This window comes from Medicago sativa, chromosome 7 (genome assembly GCF_051527215.1).
Source record: "Medicago sativa cultivar Bolivia chromosome 7, Bolivia_mono, whole genome shotgun sequence".
Taxonomy (NCBI): domain Eukaryota; kingdom Viridiplantae; phylum Streptophyta; class Magnoliopsida; order Fabales; family Fabaceae; genus Medicago; species Medicago sativa.
In genome coordinates, this window is record NC_140755.1 from 14,306,650 (window position 1) to 14,320,081 (window position 13,432).

Genomic DNA, 13,432 nt, shown 5'->3' on the forward strand with positions numbered 1-13,432 from the left:
GGACCAACCTTAAGAGTGGTCTACCATAGACTTCATTAATTTTTAAAATTTTAACTGTTTGATCTTTAAAACAAAAAGCTACCATTAGATTGAATGTACCATGATTATCTTACAATGAGCCAACAACAACTACCATTGGATTAAAAAAAGGTTACCATTGGATTAGGATTAAATAAATGGACCATGGTTTTATATAAAAAAATAAAATAAAAATACAAAGGTCCGCTCCTTCTTCTTCTTCTCCCTTAAAACCACCACCGTCACCGCCCTTTCTCGGCGTCGTACTGTCCACCATGTGCACCGATCGGAAAAAGTAAGACCATTTTCTTTATTCTCTCGATGAGGGCTTTCCATTGGTCCAACTAATTTCACGAAAGGAACAACTTTTTCGTCGACCCTTTTCTTCCTCCGCCGCGGGAAGGGGCTTTTCCGGCCACCATACTTTGTATTTCTTCTTCCTGTTAATGGGCTTTTGCAAATTCCACTTCTTTCTCTCTTAACTGGTGCGCCACCCAGTACAACAACCACCAACCTCCTCTCTCCATATCTCATTCATCTCTTCGTGGATTCTTTTCAAAGTTATGGATTCCATGGAAAAAGCAATGTTTCGTGGAAGAAGAATATTGAGATGAAGGAATGAGTAATGTTACAATTATGGAAATTCATGTGATGTTGATTTTTTATTTTGATTTTTGATTTCTGGAAATTCATGTGATGTCACAATTCTGGAAATTCTGGTGAAGAAAAGAAGGTGAAGAAAAGGAGAAATAATTAGGTGTTTTTCAACCACCGTAAGATAAAATACACCTGTATAATCTAATGATCATCTTTTTTAAAAAACATATCAACGATTTAAATTAAAAAATTTGATAAGGTCTATGGTGGACTACTCTTATGATTGGTTCACCATAGACATTTGGGGGTTAAACTTAACAGCAAGGATTTATTTGACAAACGAAGGAAAAAGTGAGGGACTTAAAGGTACGTTTTATTAATTGTGGGACCAAAATGAAAACTTGAAATTAATTAAGGGACTATTGGATCAAATAAGCCTAATAAATTCGATGAATCAAACATATGAAGGCCTAACTTACTAGAAAATTCGTGATATGATCAAACAACATCTTTTCGCTAAGTGCTAAAATTATTTAGTTTTATTATTACATTACGCTATACATATATAAAAGTAGTGTTCCATATTAATCCCTAAATGTTAACTTTGAAATTTTGACATGAATACGATCGTGTTCTTTGATTCTCAATCTCAGAGAAAAAATGTTCTTGGGTACTTGGCCTCGCTGAGATTGTGCTATCTTTATAGCTGCGGGATCTTGCGAAATGCAGATCACTCCCTTCATCACTCATAAATTGCGAGAACCGTAGATCTGTCATCTCTTTTTGGGTCGTACCAACCTCACTATCTTCCTCACTCACCACCAATTGCAACGCAAACTCTAAACCCCCAACAACCTGATTCATTGAGGGTCGTTGAATTCCATCATCATGCAAACAACTTAACGCCAACTTGCAATAATATTCCAAACACTCACCCTTGATAGAATCTCTTAGGAATGGATCCACTATTTGTTCAATCGCCACACCTTCTTCGTAGCATCTTTTGAACCAACAAACTAGACTAGCTGTATTCTTATCCAAATCGCGAACCAAAGGTGGCCTAGCACACAACACTTCAAGAAGTACCACACCGAACGAGTATACATCTGATTTTAGAGTTAGCCTTTGGAACATATAGTACTCAGGATCTAAATACCCAAGGCTTCCTTTCACGATTGTGCTGACGTGGGTAGTCGATATCCCTGTCGGTCCCACCTTGGATAACCCGAAGTCAGAAACCTTAGCTATCCATTTTTCATCCAACAATATGTTGGTGCTCTTCACGTCACGATGTATTATTTTGTGCTTCACCTCAGCATGAAGATAATTCAGCCCTCTCGCGGCACCCAATAGAATCTCAAGCCTCTGCCTCCAAGGTAGTGGTTCGTTATTAGAACCATAAAGATACTCACAAAGAGTACCGTGCTGCATGAACTCATAAACCAAAATCATCTCTGTGTCATCGTTGCAATATCCCACGAGGGACACCAAGTGAATGTGACGAAGCTGGGAGAGCAACTCAATCTCATTCATGAACTCGTTGGCACCTTGTTGAGAGCCCGATTTGAGGCGTTTAACCGCAACAAGTGTGGATCCATCGACACAACCTTTGTACACGTTGCCAAACCCTCCGACTCCGATAATAGAAGCATCATCGAAGTTGTTTGTGGCTGCTTTGATCTCTGTGATTGTAAAGGAGCGGCACAGATGGGGCGGCAAAGACCCCTCGTTCTTTGTCTTCGACAAATTATCTTCCATGGCACTGTGACACCTTCTCATCAGCCAAAAAACAGTGATACCCACGACAATTGTTAGTATGAGGCCTGAAACTGCAATCGCAAAAATAGCCACATTTGGGGGGATCTTAATTGTTTTTGACGATTGGGTTGAAACTGCAATCGCGAGATTGTTATTTTTGTCACTTATTTTTAAAATCTCGATTCCATTCAATATGAAATCACTGTGTTCTGTCAATGGTTGAAGCTTGATTGAAAGATTAGCTCTTTCAATTTGAGAGTGCATAAACACAGCATAATCCTTATGAACAGGAACCAAACGAGCACGACTCCAGAATATCACATCAGCATTTTCCTCAGCCAAAGTGTTAGCTATGAAAATCTTAAATACTCTATCATCTATATTTGTTAAGTTCGGATCGATCTCACAAAAATGTAACCTTACCATATACGTAAAACCAGAATCAACCTGAAAATTCCAAGTTACATTGATATCATTATCCCAACTACGAGTCACACCAAAAACATTTGATATCCCGGATTTCATTTCAAGACTTCTTGCAGTTAAGTAAACAGCTTCTGGTGCAGTGTAATTTGGAATGGTATTGTCTAAAAAGTCGAGATGCTCTCTAAAATTACATAATACACTTAGTGGATATTGTTTTTCCAAGTAACGAGGAAAATCATTGTCCCAATTACGAAACATACCTGTATCTTCATATGGTGGAACTCGATTTTGACCAACATTCACTCTATAAACCGTCTCCAAAGCTTTGTTGTTAAGACCTGGGTAATCTGCGTTGTCAGTGTCAAGTGATTTCAAATGAGAATTTGGGTCAGTGAGGTTTGTGTAATAGAGAAAAGAAGGCATTGACACAATTTCGATTCCGTTAATGAAAGCATAATTAACATTTGAATGCTTCATGATGCTTGGAATGAAAGTTATGTTTAGCTTCTCATTTGGGTTGATTTGGATGATATATTCTTTGGTAATTGTGTCATTAGTCCAAAGTGAAGGGTTGAAGTTTTGAAGAAGGGTGAGGTTGTTGTTAACTTTGACAGAGAAAATTGCATTGGAGGGTTCAAAGCTTTTAGATAAATTTGGGTAAAAATGAAGGCGAATAAAAACAGTGGAATTAGTGATGCTAGGAAAAGAGTATGTGAAATTTGAGCGAGAGACACGTGCGTGTGTGTATGGAACTTGGATATTTGAAGGGGATTTAAGTGATGTTTTAAGAGATGGGTTTGTGGTTTTTGGTTCAATGAAAGTAAAGAGATTGGAGTTATTAATATTATCACCAACCCACATTCGTTCATCGAAGGTAGCATTGTTTGTTGAGGAACCACAATTGATGGCTAAATTGTAAATTGGTTTGTATGAGGTAGCAACTAGAGGAAACAATAGGAAAAAGAGAGATAGTATGCTGATTTTTGTGTAAATTTTTTTGTTTATGCTGTTTGCCATAACTGTGTGAGAAGAGAGTGAAGAAGATAGATTAATTTCAATGGTACGTAGAAGTTGCATTTATTTATTTTATTTTATACATTGAGAGGTAGGAAGGGAAATATCTATAAAACAACACACTTGAGACTGATCATCAAATCCATTACATTGAAATGGTCAAATGATTTCCTTGGGGAGCAATTAGGATCACATAATTGTGGATAGAAAAACTCTCATTTATGTTTTATAATTCAAAACCATACGAAAGAAATTGAATTTATTTTTTATTTTTTTATAAGCAAATATACTCTTAAAACATTTCTTAAATCCAAATGATTCAACATTATGGCTAGGAAACCACTCATTTCTTTTTATTAATTGAAAATCATAGGAAGGAAATATAAATACTAATGCACTTCATTCTTTTTACTACAATGGAGTGACAGATTTATTTAGGCTAAAATGCACTTTTGGCCCCTCAAGTTTCTAAAAGTTGCGATTTTTGCCACCCTATTTTGAAAATAGCACTTTATGCCCTCCAAGTTTCAGCCCCTTTGCAAAACCATGACCCCCCTTGATTTTGACTCGGTCAAAGCTGGCATGTCACATTTTTTTGTGTGCAATATAGACAGCGTATGTGGATTTTTGAAAAAAAAATATTAAAACACTCACACCCTCACGTGACCGTGATTTAATCTATCTTTTCCTTTTTTTTGTATAAATCCATCTTTTCCTTTTGGATTTTTGCAAAAAAAAAAATTAAAACCCTCACGTGGATTTTTGCAAAAAAAAATTTCTCTATCTTTTCCTTTTGGAATCATATATATTTTGCAATCTAAATTTTTGAAAGAACACTAATAAGTGATTTAATCTATAAGTGCTTACAACTATGAAGACGACACAAAATATAGTAATAAAGTTGTTTGCATAGAAATGCTTGCAAAATAAGTTATTGCAGCATACGTTTTTTACAACCACATTTAGATAGCACAAAATAAATGTTTGCAGCCATTTAACAACCAGATAAGACAAAATAAAAGAAGTGTTTGCAGCATAAGTATTTTGCAACCAGATTAACACAAAATAAGGAGTCTTAATAAGCAACATACGTGCTTTGAAATGAGAGTGAGATTCGAAGTTTGGACTTAACCCTAATTCCCAATTGGATTTTGGTTTATACGGTTTCTAATTTGGAATGAAGGGTCACGTGAGAAATCTTACCTTTTATGGTTTTTATTTTAATTTTAATTGTAATAATAAGTGTTGGCAAAATTTTAATTTTAATAATATCCAACATGGCAAAAAAAAAAACGTGACATGTCAGCTTTGACCGAGTCAAAATCAAGGGGGGTCAAGGTTTTGCAAAGGGGCTGAAACTTGGGGGGCATAAAGTGCTATTTTCAAAATAGGGGGGCAAAAATCGCAACTTTTGGAAACTTGGGGGGCTAAAAGTGCATTTTAGCCATTTATTTATTTCACACATATTTAGAAAAATTATGACTAAAGTAAAATTATAATTTTATCAAACTAAACATTTTTTTTGGGTCAAGTAGTATAGTGGTTGGAGCTCACACATTCTAAATGTTGATGAACATGGTTAGAACTCCGACCTCATATATTATGCATTGTGCCCACCAACTGAACAAAACTCACTTTTATCAAACTAAACTTATCAATTATTGGTAGGTTCATTATTAATTCTTGTTAAATATTGATGGATTCATTATTACCATAAATATAAAGTGAAATTTATTTAAATTATTATGTAGAAAAGTTTTACACAATTTCCTTAAAAAATGTTTTAAGCAATCAATTTAGTGAGTTAAAAACAAATGATTTGTTTATGGAAAAGACTTAAAAACACATGAGTTGTCATACTTCATTAATTGATATGCTAAGATATCATTTTTTTTTTTTTTTACAGAATATGCTAAGATATCATTGGATGCATATGTAGAAAGAAATTACAAATTATGAAGTGCCATCACATAGAATGACATTGATAGATAAAGAAAGGGAAACTTAAAACGACATTGCATTAAAAAATAAACCTGAAGTATCCATACATGAAGTACCCTTCCATAAGAAATGTTCTCCAATTCATATTTTGAAAGCAGCGGCTAAAAGATTCTTATGGTTGAAGTAAACAACCTTATTTATAAGAGCTTTGCTATTTGCAGCGAAAGGAATTTCACGAACGGCTCACGAATGGATTGACACCGTTAGATCATCTTTTGATACAATACATGTGTGGTTGGATGAATTACATGGGTAAATGAATAAAAATCATATGCTTGACTATAATACAAGTCGCGACATCATCGCGAAAAAACTATCGTTGTAAATAGATTTTTCATATTTATAGCTCTAAACTCCTAGCCTAACATTAGCTAATCAGTCCAATACAATTGATTAAGTGATTCAAAATGGAAGTCAATTGTGTTGCTTTAGAGATTCACATTTTGTACCACCAAGACATTTGAATTGTGCTTCGGCTTCAAAATGAAAGTTGCATCTCTGCTTCTTAGTTTTCCAATGCATGCTCGCGTGCTCCTATCTAATCAACGCGGCCCAAATTATGGGCGGAAGAATGAGCAAGGGTCAATATGCAATTAAATCTGAAAATTAATCAAAGAAATACATGAACTCTAAAATCTAACCCAAAATTTGCAAACATGCTAACAAGAAATGCACCAACAATACCCTCCTTCTCTTTCATTTGAAGTAGTTCATACTGTCTCTCGTGAGTTTGTAATCTAACATTATTTGTGTTTGTGCCTGCATAAGCTTTCTCCAAGATTTTCCATGCTTCATTTGCAGATTCAGCATCACCAACTCTTCAAAATTTGCAGGATCCAGACATTGATGAATGATTAACAAATCCTATTTAAGTGGACATCAACTTATATCTAATAAATGACACGGTGTTACCTATTTAACATGGCTAACATTGCATCAAATTAAAAAGGACTACACTAACAAGTGCCTTGAGCTTATTGTTTAAGAAATACACCAATGGAATATTTGTCTTCTAAATACAAGTTAAAGTTGTCTCGAAGTAATAGTTACACTTTCTATTTAAAAGCTACTCTTTTTAGTTGTTTAAACAACACCCTAAAGACGCTTGTTAGTATTTTTCCAATTGAAAATGGGAATCTTTTAATCCTTCTGGCACTCATGTATGTTTGTCTAATTACTAAAACACGTAAATAATGCTACCACACAATTTATCGAATTTTAAGGTCCTATTGATTATATATTTACTTAGTAGGATTTGATAAATTTTCCAGGTAACTAAAAATCACTGTGTAAACAATAATACCTATATGGATGCTCGAGTGAAGACGAAGACTTGGTGAAGTCTTTGGAAAATTTTGGCATCCAAGATATCTAAAACAGTGACCGGAAAAGCTCAAAACGTCGTTGTTTAGTTTTTCTATAACATTTAGTTTTTTTCTTCAAAACATTCCAAAAATGTATTGGCTGATAAGAGCTTTTTCTAAAATTGGTGAATTAGAAGAATTTTCTTTCGTGTCCCATTTGCTGCAGTGATAGTTAGGGACTACTATTCTCTAGAGCTTTTTTGTAGACGAAGTGACATACTTTTATATTTAAATATGACCGACCCATAATATATATATTAAGGTCTAAGATGAATTTTTAATTTGAGTCCCTTTTGAAGTTTTTGATAATACTTTTATAATATTACTTTATGTCAATTTTAATTAATTTTTTCATATGTTTCAGATACAAAATAATATATCAGGTAATTAATTTCATTTCATATTTCATTTTCTATTGATAACAAAATCACCGATTTAATTTCTGTTAAGACAAGTATCAATTGTGGGTAATGTTTTCTTAATAATTCCTTATATTTACTCATTTTTGTCTTAAATGTAATCAAAAGTGGATATATTTAATTCAATTTAGACCAAATACAGTAGCTTTAGTTGACTCGACTTTTGCTTATATTTGAAATTGGAGGAGTAATTCTTACTTTATATTCCCTCGGGTCTCATACATAAACAAATAGTTATTATATTTGTATGAACATTTGAATATTAAATAAAAAATTTAATGTTTTTTTAATGAAGTTTGATGTTTTTATTAGATTTCATCTTAACGTAATTAAAACTATCATTTTCACCAACAATGGATTGGTCTAAGTGGAAAGTGACTTGGGCCCCTTAAACATGTTATAAGGGGTTCGATTCCTATGACTCATATATGGAATTTTTTTAGTTGGGAGAACCCACCTTGCGTGTTCCACATGATTGTTGACGAAGGTTTAATCATAACACGGTAGTAGAAACTTCGTACCAATATCATTATAACAACCAAAAAAATCATTTCATTTTCAAATAAATTATTTTCACACTTTGAGAATTCAATTTTTTTATATACTTATTAGTTGAAGTCCAAATTATAGGTTCGTTTTAGACCACTAAAATGTAAAAAACTGGCATGTTGGCGGTTGCCACATTAACTTTTGTTAAATCAGCGAGTCTATAGTTGAAAAGCGAGAACTATAATTTATAAGACAACATTTTTTTTTTTTTTGTAAGGAAGAAGAAAACATAAAAGTTGATATAGTTATTAAAAAAATAAAAAATAATCAGCTCCTACGAATATAGGACTAGTTTAATTCTTTTAACTGATCATTTTTCCAATCCACATAATAGATGAAGACTTACTAGAAGTCACCTAGTGTATAATAACATGCAATAGTGAGTGGGATACCAAGGGAAGACGAGACTTGACAAAGTCTACGAATAAATTATGCCACAATAAATTAAAAAAAATAATAATAATGTCACTGCATAATAAGGAAAATACTACAAATTGACTGTTTTGTCACTAGTTAGTTAGTTGAGGACCATTGACTTGATTACATCGTCTTCTACTCAACTCTTCTTATTGGTTGATTTTAAGTTAGGGATAACATTTTGTATCTTCTAAAATATCATGTAGAGGTTGAATCACGTTCAAAACAAATTTCTAAAATAAATAATTTTTTCATAACAATCACTTATGATAAATATATGTAAAAAAGTACTTAGTGCTCTCTAATATAACACCTCTATCTTAGCAAATTATAAATGTACCATATCATCAATTTTACTCCAACTTGATCCTGCAAACTTTATAGTTGTTAATTAGTTTATATGGTGAAGAGTGTATCATACCATAATCTGGAAAAGATAGATATCGTTTTATTAAAAATTTAAGTCTTAATGATAAGTTCAAATAATCAAACATAGGAAGGTTTAACTTGAAATATTAAGATATGATCAAACGATATCTTTTATGTAGTGCTAAAATAATTTAGTTTTGCTTTATATATGTTTACACTATACTTACATATATAGAGGGGGTGTTCCATGTAACTGCTACATATAAGTTTTGAAGTTTTGGCATGAATACGACCGTGTTCTTTGATTCCCAATCTCAAAGAAAGGTTGTTCTTGAGTACTTGGCCTCGCCGAGACGGTACTCTCCTTGTAGGTGTGCGATCTCGTGAAATGCAAGTCACTCCATTCATCACTCATATATGTCCTCTCTTTTTGGGTCGTACCAAACTGACTATCTTCCTCACTCACCACCAATTGCAACGCAAACTCTAAACCCCCAACCACTTGACTCATTGAAGGTCGTTGAGTCCCATCATCATGCAAACAACTTAATGCCAACTTGCAATAATATTCCAAACACTCATCTGTGATAGAATATTTTAGGGATGGATCCACTATTTGTTCAATCGCCACACCTTCATCATAGCATCTTTTAAACCAACAAACTAGACTAGCTGTATTCTTATCCAAATCGCGAACCAATGGTGGCCTAGCACATAACACCTCAAGAAGCACCACACCGAATGAGTACACATCAGATTTTAGAGTAAGCCTTTGGAACATATAGTACTCAGGATCTAAATACCCAAGGCTTCCCTTCACCATTGTGCTAACGTGGGTAGTCGATATCCCCGTGGGTCCCACCTTGGATAACCCGAAGTCAGAAACCTTAGCTACCCATTTCTCATCCAACAATATGTTGGTGCTCTTTACGTCACGATGTATTATTTTGTGCTTCACCTCAGCATGAAGATAATGCAGCCCTCTAGCTGCACCCAATAGAATATCAAGCCTTTGCTTCCAAGGTAGGGGATGGTTATTAGAACCATAAAGATACTCACAAAGAGTACCGTGCTGCATGAACTCATAAACCAAAATCATCTCTATGTCATCGTTGCAATATCCCACGAGGGACACCAAGTGAATGTGGCGAAGTTGGGAGAGCAACTCGATCTCATTCATGAACTCGTCGGCACCTTGTTGAGAGCCCGATTTGAGGCGTTTAACCGCTACAAGTGTGGATCCATCGACACAACCTTTGTACACGTTTCCAAACCCTCCGACTCCAATGATGAAATCATCATCAAAATTGTTTGTGGCTGCTCTGATCTCTGCAATTGTAAAGTAGCGGCACAAATGGGGCGGCAAAGATGATAACCCTATGTTCTTTGTCTTCGAGAAGTTATATACCGTGGTAGTGTGAAACCTTCTCCTTAGCCAAATTATTATGATACCCGCGATAATTACTAGCACGAGGCCTGAAATTGCCATCACAACAGTGATCTTAACTTTTTTTGACGACTGGGTTGTAAAAACTTGATGCGGGTGAGATGGATAAATGGATTTTGATAATGCTCCTGCGAGATTTTGATTTTCATCACTTATTTTTAAAATCTCAATTCCGTTCAATATGACACCACTGTATTTTGATAATGGTTGAAGCTTGATTGAAAGATTAACTCTTTCAATTTCAGAGCTTCCATTTTGAGAGTACACAGTCACAACATAATCCTTATGAACAGGAACCATACGACCATTACTCCACCTTATCACATCGGCTAATTCTTCAACTAAATTATCATCTATAAAAATCTGAAACATTCTATCACCTTTATCTATGATATTCGGATCAAACTCACAAAAATGTAACCTTACCATGTATGCAAAAGAAGAATCAACGTCAAAATTCCAAGTTAAATTGTTTAGATGATCTTCTGTCACATCCCTTCCATAACCTCTTGCGGATAAGTATACATCATCTGGTGCAGTGTAATTTGGAATGGTATTGTTTAAATAGTTTAGATGATCTCCAAAATCACTTGATACACTTTGTGGATATTCTATCTCCAAATAACGAGGAGAATCATTTTCCCAATAACGAAACATACCTGTATCATTACTTGGTTGAACTTGATTATCACCAACGTTGACTCTATAAACCATCTCCAGAGCATTGTCGTTATAAAATTGGTATTCCGTGTCGTCGAAGTCAAGTGATTTCAAATGATATGCTGGGTCACTGAGGTTTGAGTTATCGAGATAAGTGTAATACAGAAAAGGCGGCATTGACACGATTTCGATTCCGTTAATGAAAGCATAATAAACCTTTGATGTGTTTATGTTTTTGGGAATGAAAGTTATGTCTAGCTTCTCATTTGGTTTGATTTGGATGCAATACTCTTTAAGGATATGATTCTCGTCATCACGAACCCAAAGAGAAGGGTTAAAGTTTTTAAGAAGGGTAACGTTGTTGTTTAGTTTGACAGAGAAAAGTGCATTTGAGGGTTCAAAGTTTTGATAAGATGTTGGGTAAAAATGAAGGCGAAGAAAAACAGGGCAACTAGGGATGGTAGGAAATGAGTATGTGAAATTTGAGAGTGAGATACGCGCGGTTTTGAGTGGAATTGAGATATTTGAAAGGTAATCATGGGGTAGTGACAATTTAAGAGATGTTTTTTTTGTTTTCGGTTCAATGAAAGTAAAGAGTTTTGTGTTATCGTTATTATCACCAACCCAAATTCGTCCGTCTGAGTCAGTATTGTTTATATCGGAACCACAACTGATGGCTAAATTGTAAATTGGATTGTATGAGGTAGCAACTAGAGGGAACAATAGGAAAATGAGAGATAGTAGGGTGACTTTAGTGTAAAATTTCTTGTTTATGGAGTTTGACATAGTTGTGTGATAAGAAGAGTTGATTCTGTTGTTGAGGTTTGGGATGTTAGAAGTTGCATTTATTTATTGTTTTATACATTGAGAGGTAGGAAGGGAAACTTCTATGAAACAACACTAGAGACTAATCATGAAATCGACTACTTCAGTTTGAAATGGTCAAAAGATCTCCTTGGGAAGCATTTAGGATCACACATTCCTTCCATTTTGTTCTTAACTCAGTGGGGATTAATTTTCCTATGAAATTTAGGCCATATCAGGGACAAATTTGCCAGTAATTACAATTGTGCAACGACTATTTACTGGCCAATTAGTCCACGAGAAACCTAAATTTTGTAGGCAAATTAGTCTCTGGTGTGGTGCTCTTGATGTAAGATCAATTTGGAGGTACCACATACTTGGTTCATGTGCCATGTCATAGTCCCTATTGGTAAAAGTTAATAGAGGGACCATTTTCAGCGACACATTACAATTTCATCGATGTATTTGCCAATTCACAAAATTTAAGGTCTATTTTGACCGATGCTTAAAGCCTTTGAGGACTGATTAAGATGACACATATGCCACATGCTCCCTGAGGAAAATATTTTTTCTATCACTATGTGATGAAATCTTTTATGTTAGATGTTTCCCTAACCCACCAAGTACTCACTCTAGTTTTAGGGGCTGTATTTGTAAATATACTGATTACTGCATAATGCAATAATATGTGATTTGGAATCTAAACATTCTATTGTTTCTTCCTTTCTAATAGTTTGAGATAGTGCTTATATCAGTTTTCTCTAACCATCATTGTTTGTTCATTGTTCTTTAAATACAGGACGTTGCATTAGCATCTGTTTCAATGAGGTCAGTACCATTCGCAGCAGTTTTAGAGAAACTTTCCCTTTCAGACGCGAAATATAGAACAGTGAGGTGGTTTTATATACGAACTCTTGAAGACAATGCCATACCTACTGCACTGCAAGAAAACATGATAAATGCAAGCCCTCCAGAAAAGGTTTTCCATTTAAAGGGTGCCAATCATTCTCCTTTCTTTTCAAAGCCTCAAGCTCTTCATAAGTTATTGGTAGAAATCTCAACAATCCTTTAACACAAATTTCATTGCCTAAATTGTTTGTGAAGCTTCGTTCACGCTAAGGCTTCACTAACACGAATTTTTTATGTACAGTTATTTTATCATGAAAGAGTATTGTGTGCAAGCTACAGGTTTCCTTCTTCCCCTTCTTTTTTTGGAGTTTGAATTAGGAAAACTAGCTTGTATCTTCAACCTATATGTAGCACTAACACTTTCAATTGAAGACGTGTTAGGTGTCCAAGAAATGTTAGTTTTTGACATAAGAGAGACACTTGTGGTTGGTTACATTCAATTATTTCTATTTTTTCAAATTATTATCAGTGTCGACAAATAAGTATTAGTCTTGCGTCTGGTGTTTGTGTCCGTGTATCAGTGTTTCATGCCCTCAACTCATAACAAGAATTCCTTTTAACATTTTTTTCTTATATTGCTAGTGTTACTTGTAAAAAATGCTAAGGTTTGATGATTAATGAAATTACAAGTAAATATGCTAAGGTTTTATATTATTTAGTCACTAAAAAATAAAACATAG

The 13,432-nt window shown here is 34.4% G+C and overlaps 2 pseudogenes across 2 annotated transcripts; both read right to left on the reverse strand.

Annotated features, from left to right (window-relative positions):
* Nucleotides 1-1,125: 1,125 nt before the first annotated feature.
* Nucleotides 1,126-3,871, reverse strand: LOC146904466 (receptor-like protein kinase FERONIA pseudogene; annotated as a pseudogene). The gene has a single exon (XR_015020524.1). The product of XR_015020524.1 is annotated as a receptor-like protein kinase FERONIA pseudogene (transcript).
* Nucleotides 3,872-9,046: 5,175 nt separating this feature from the next.
* On the reverse strand, nt 9,047-11,864 carry LOC146904467 (receptor-like protein kinase FERONIA pseudogene; annotated as a pseudogene). Its single transcript, XR_015020525.1, has one exon. The product of XR_015020525.1 is annotated as a receptor-like protein kinase FERONIA pseudogene (transcript).
* Between the last annotated feature and the right edge of the window lie 1,568 nt (nt 11,865-13,432).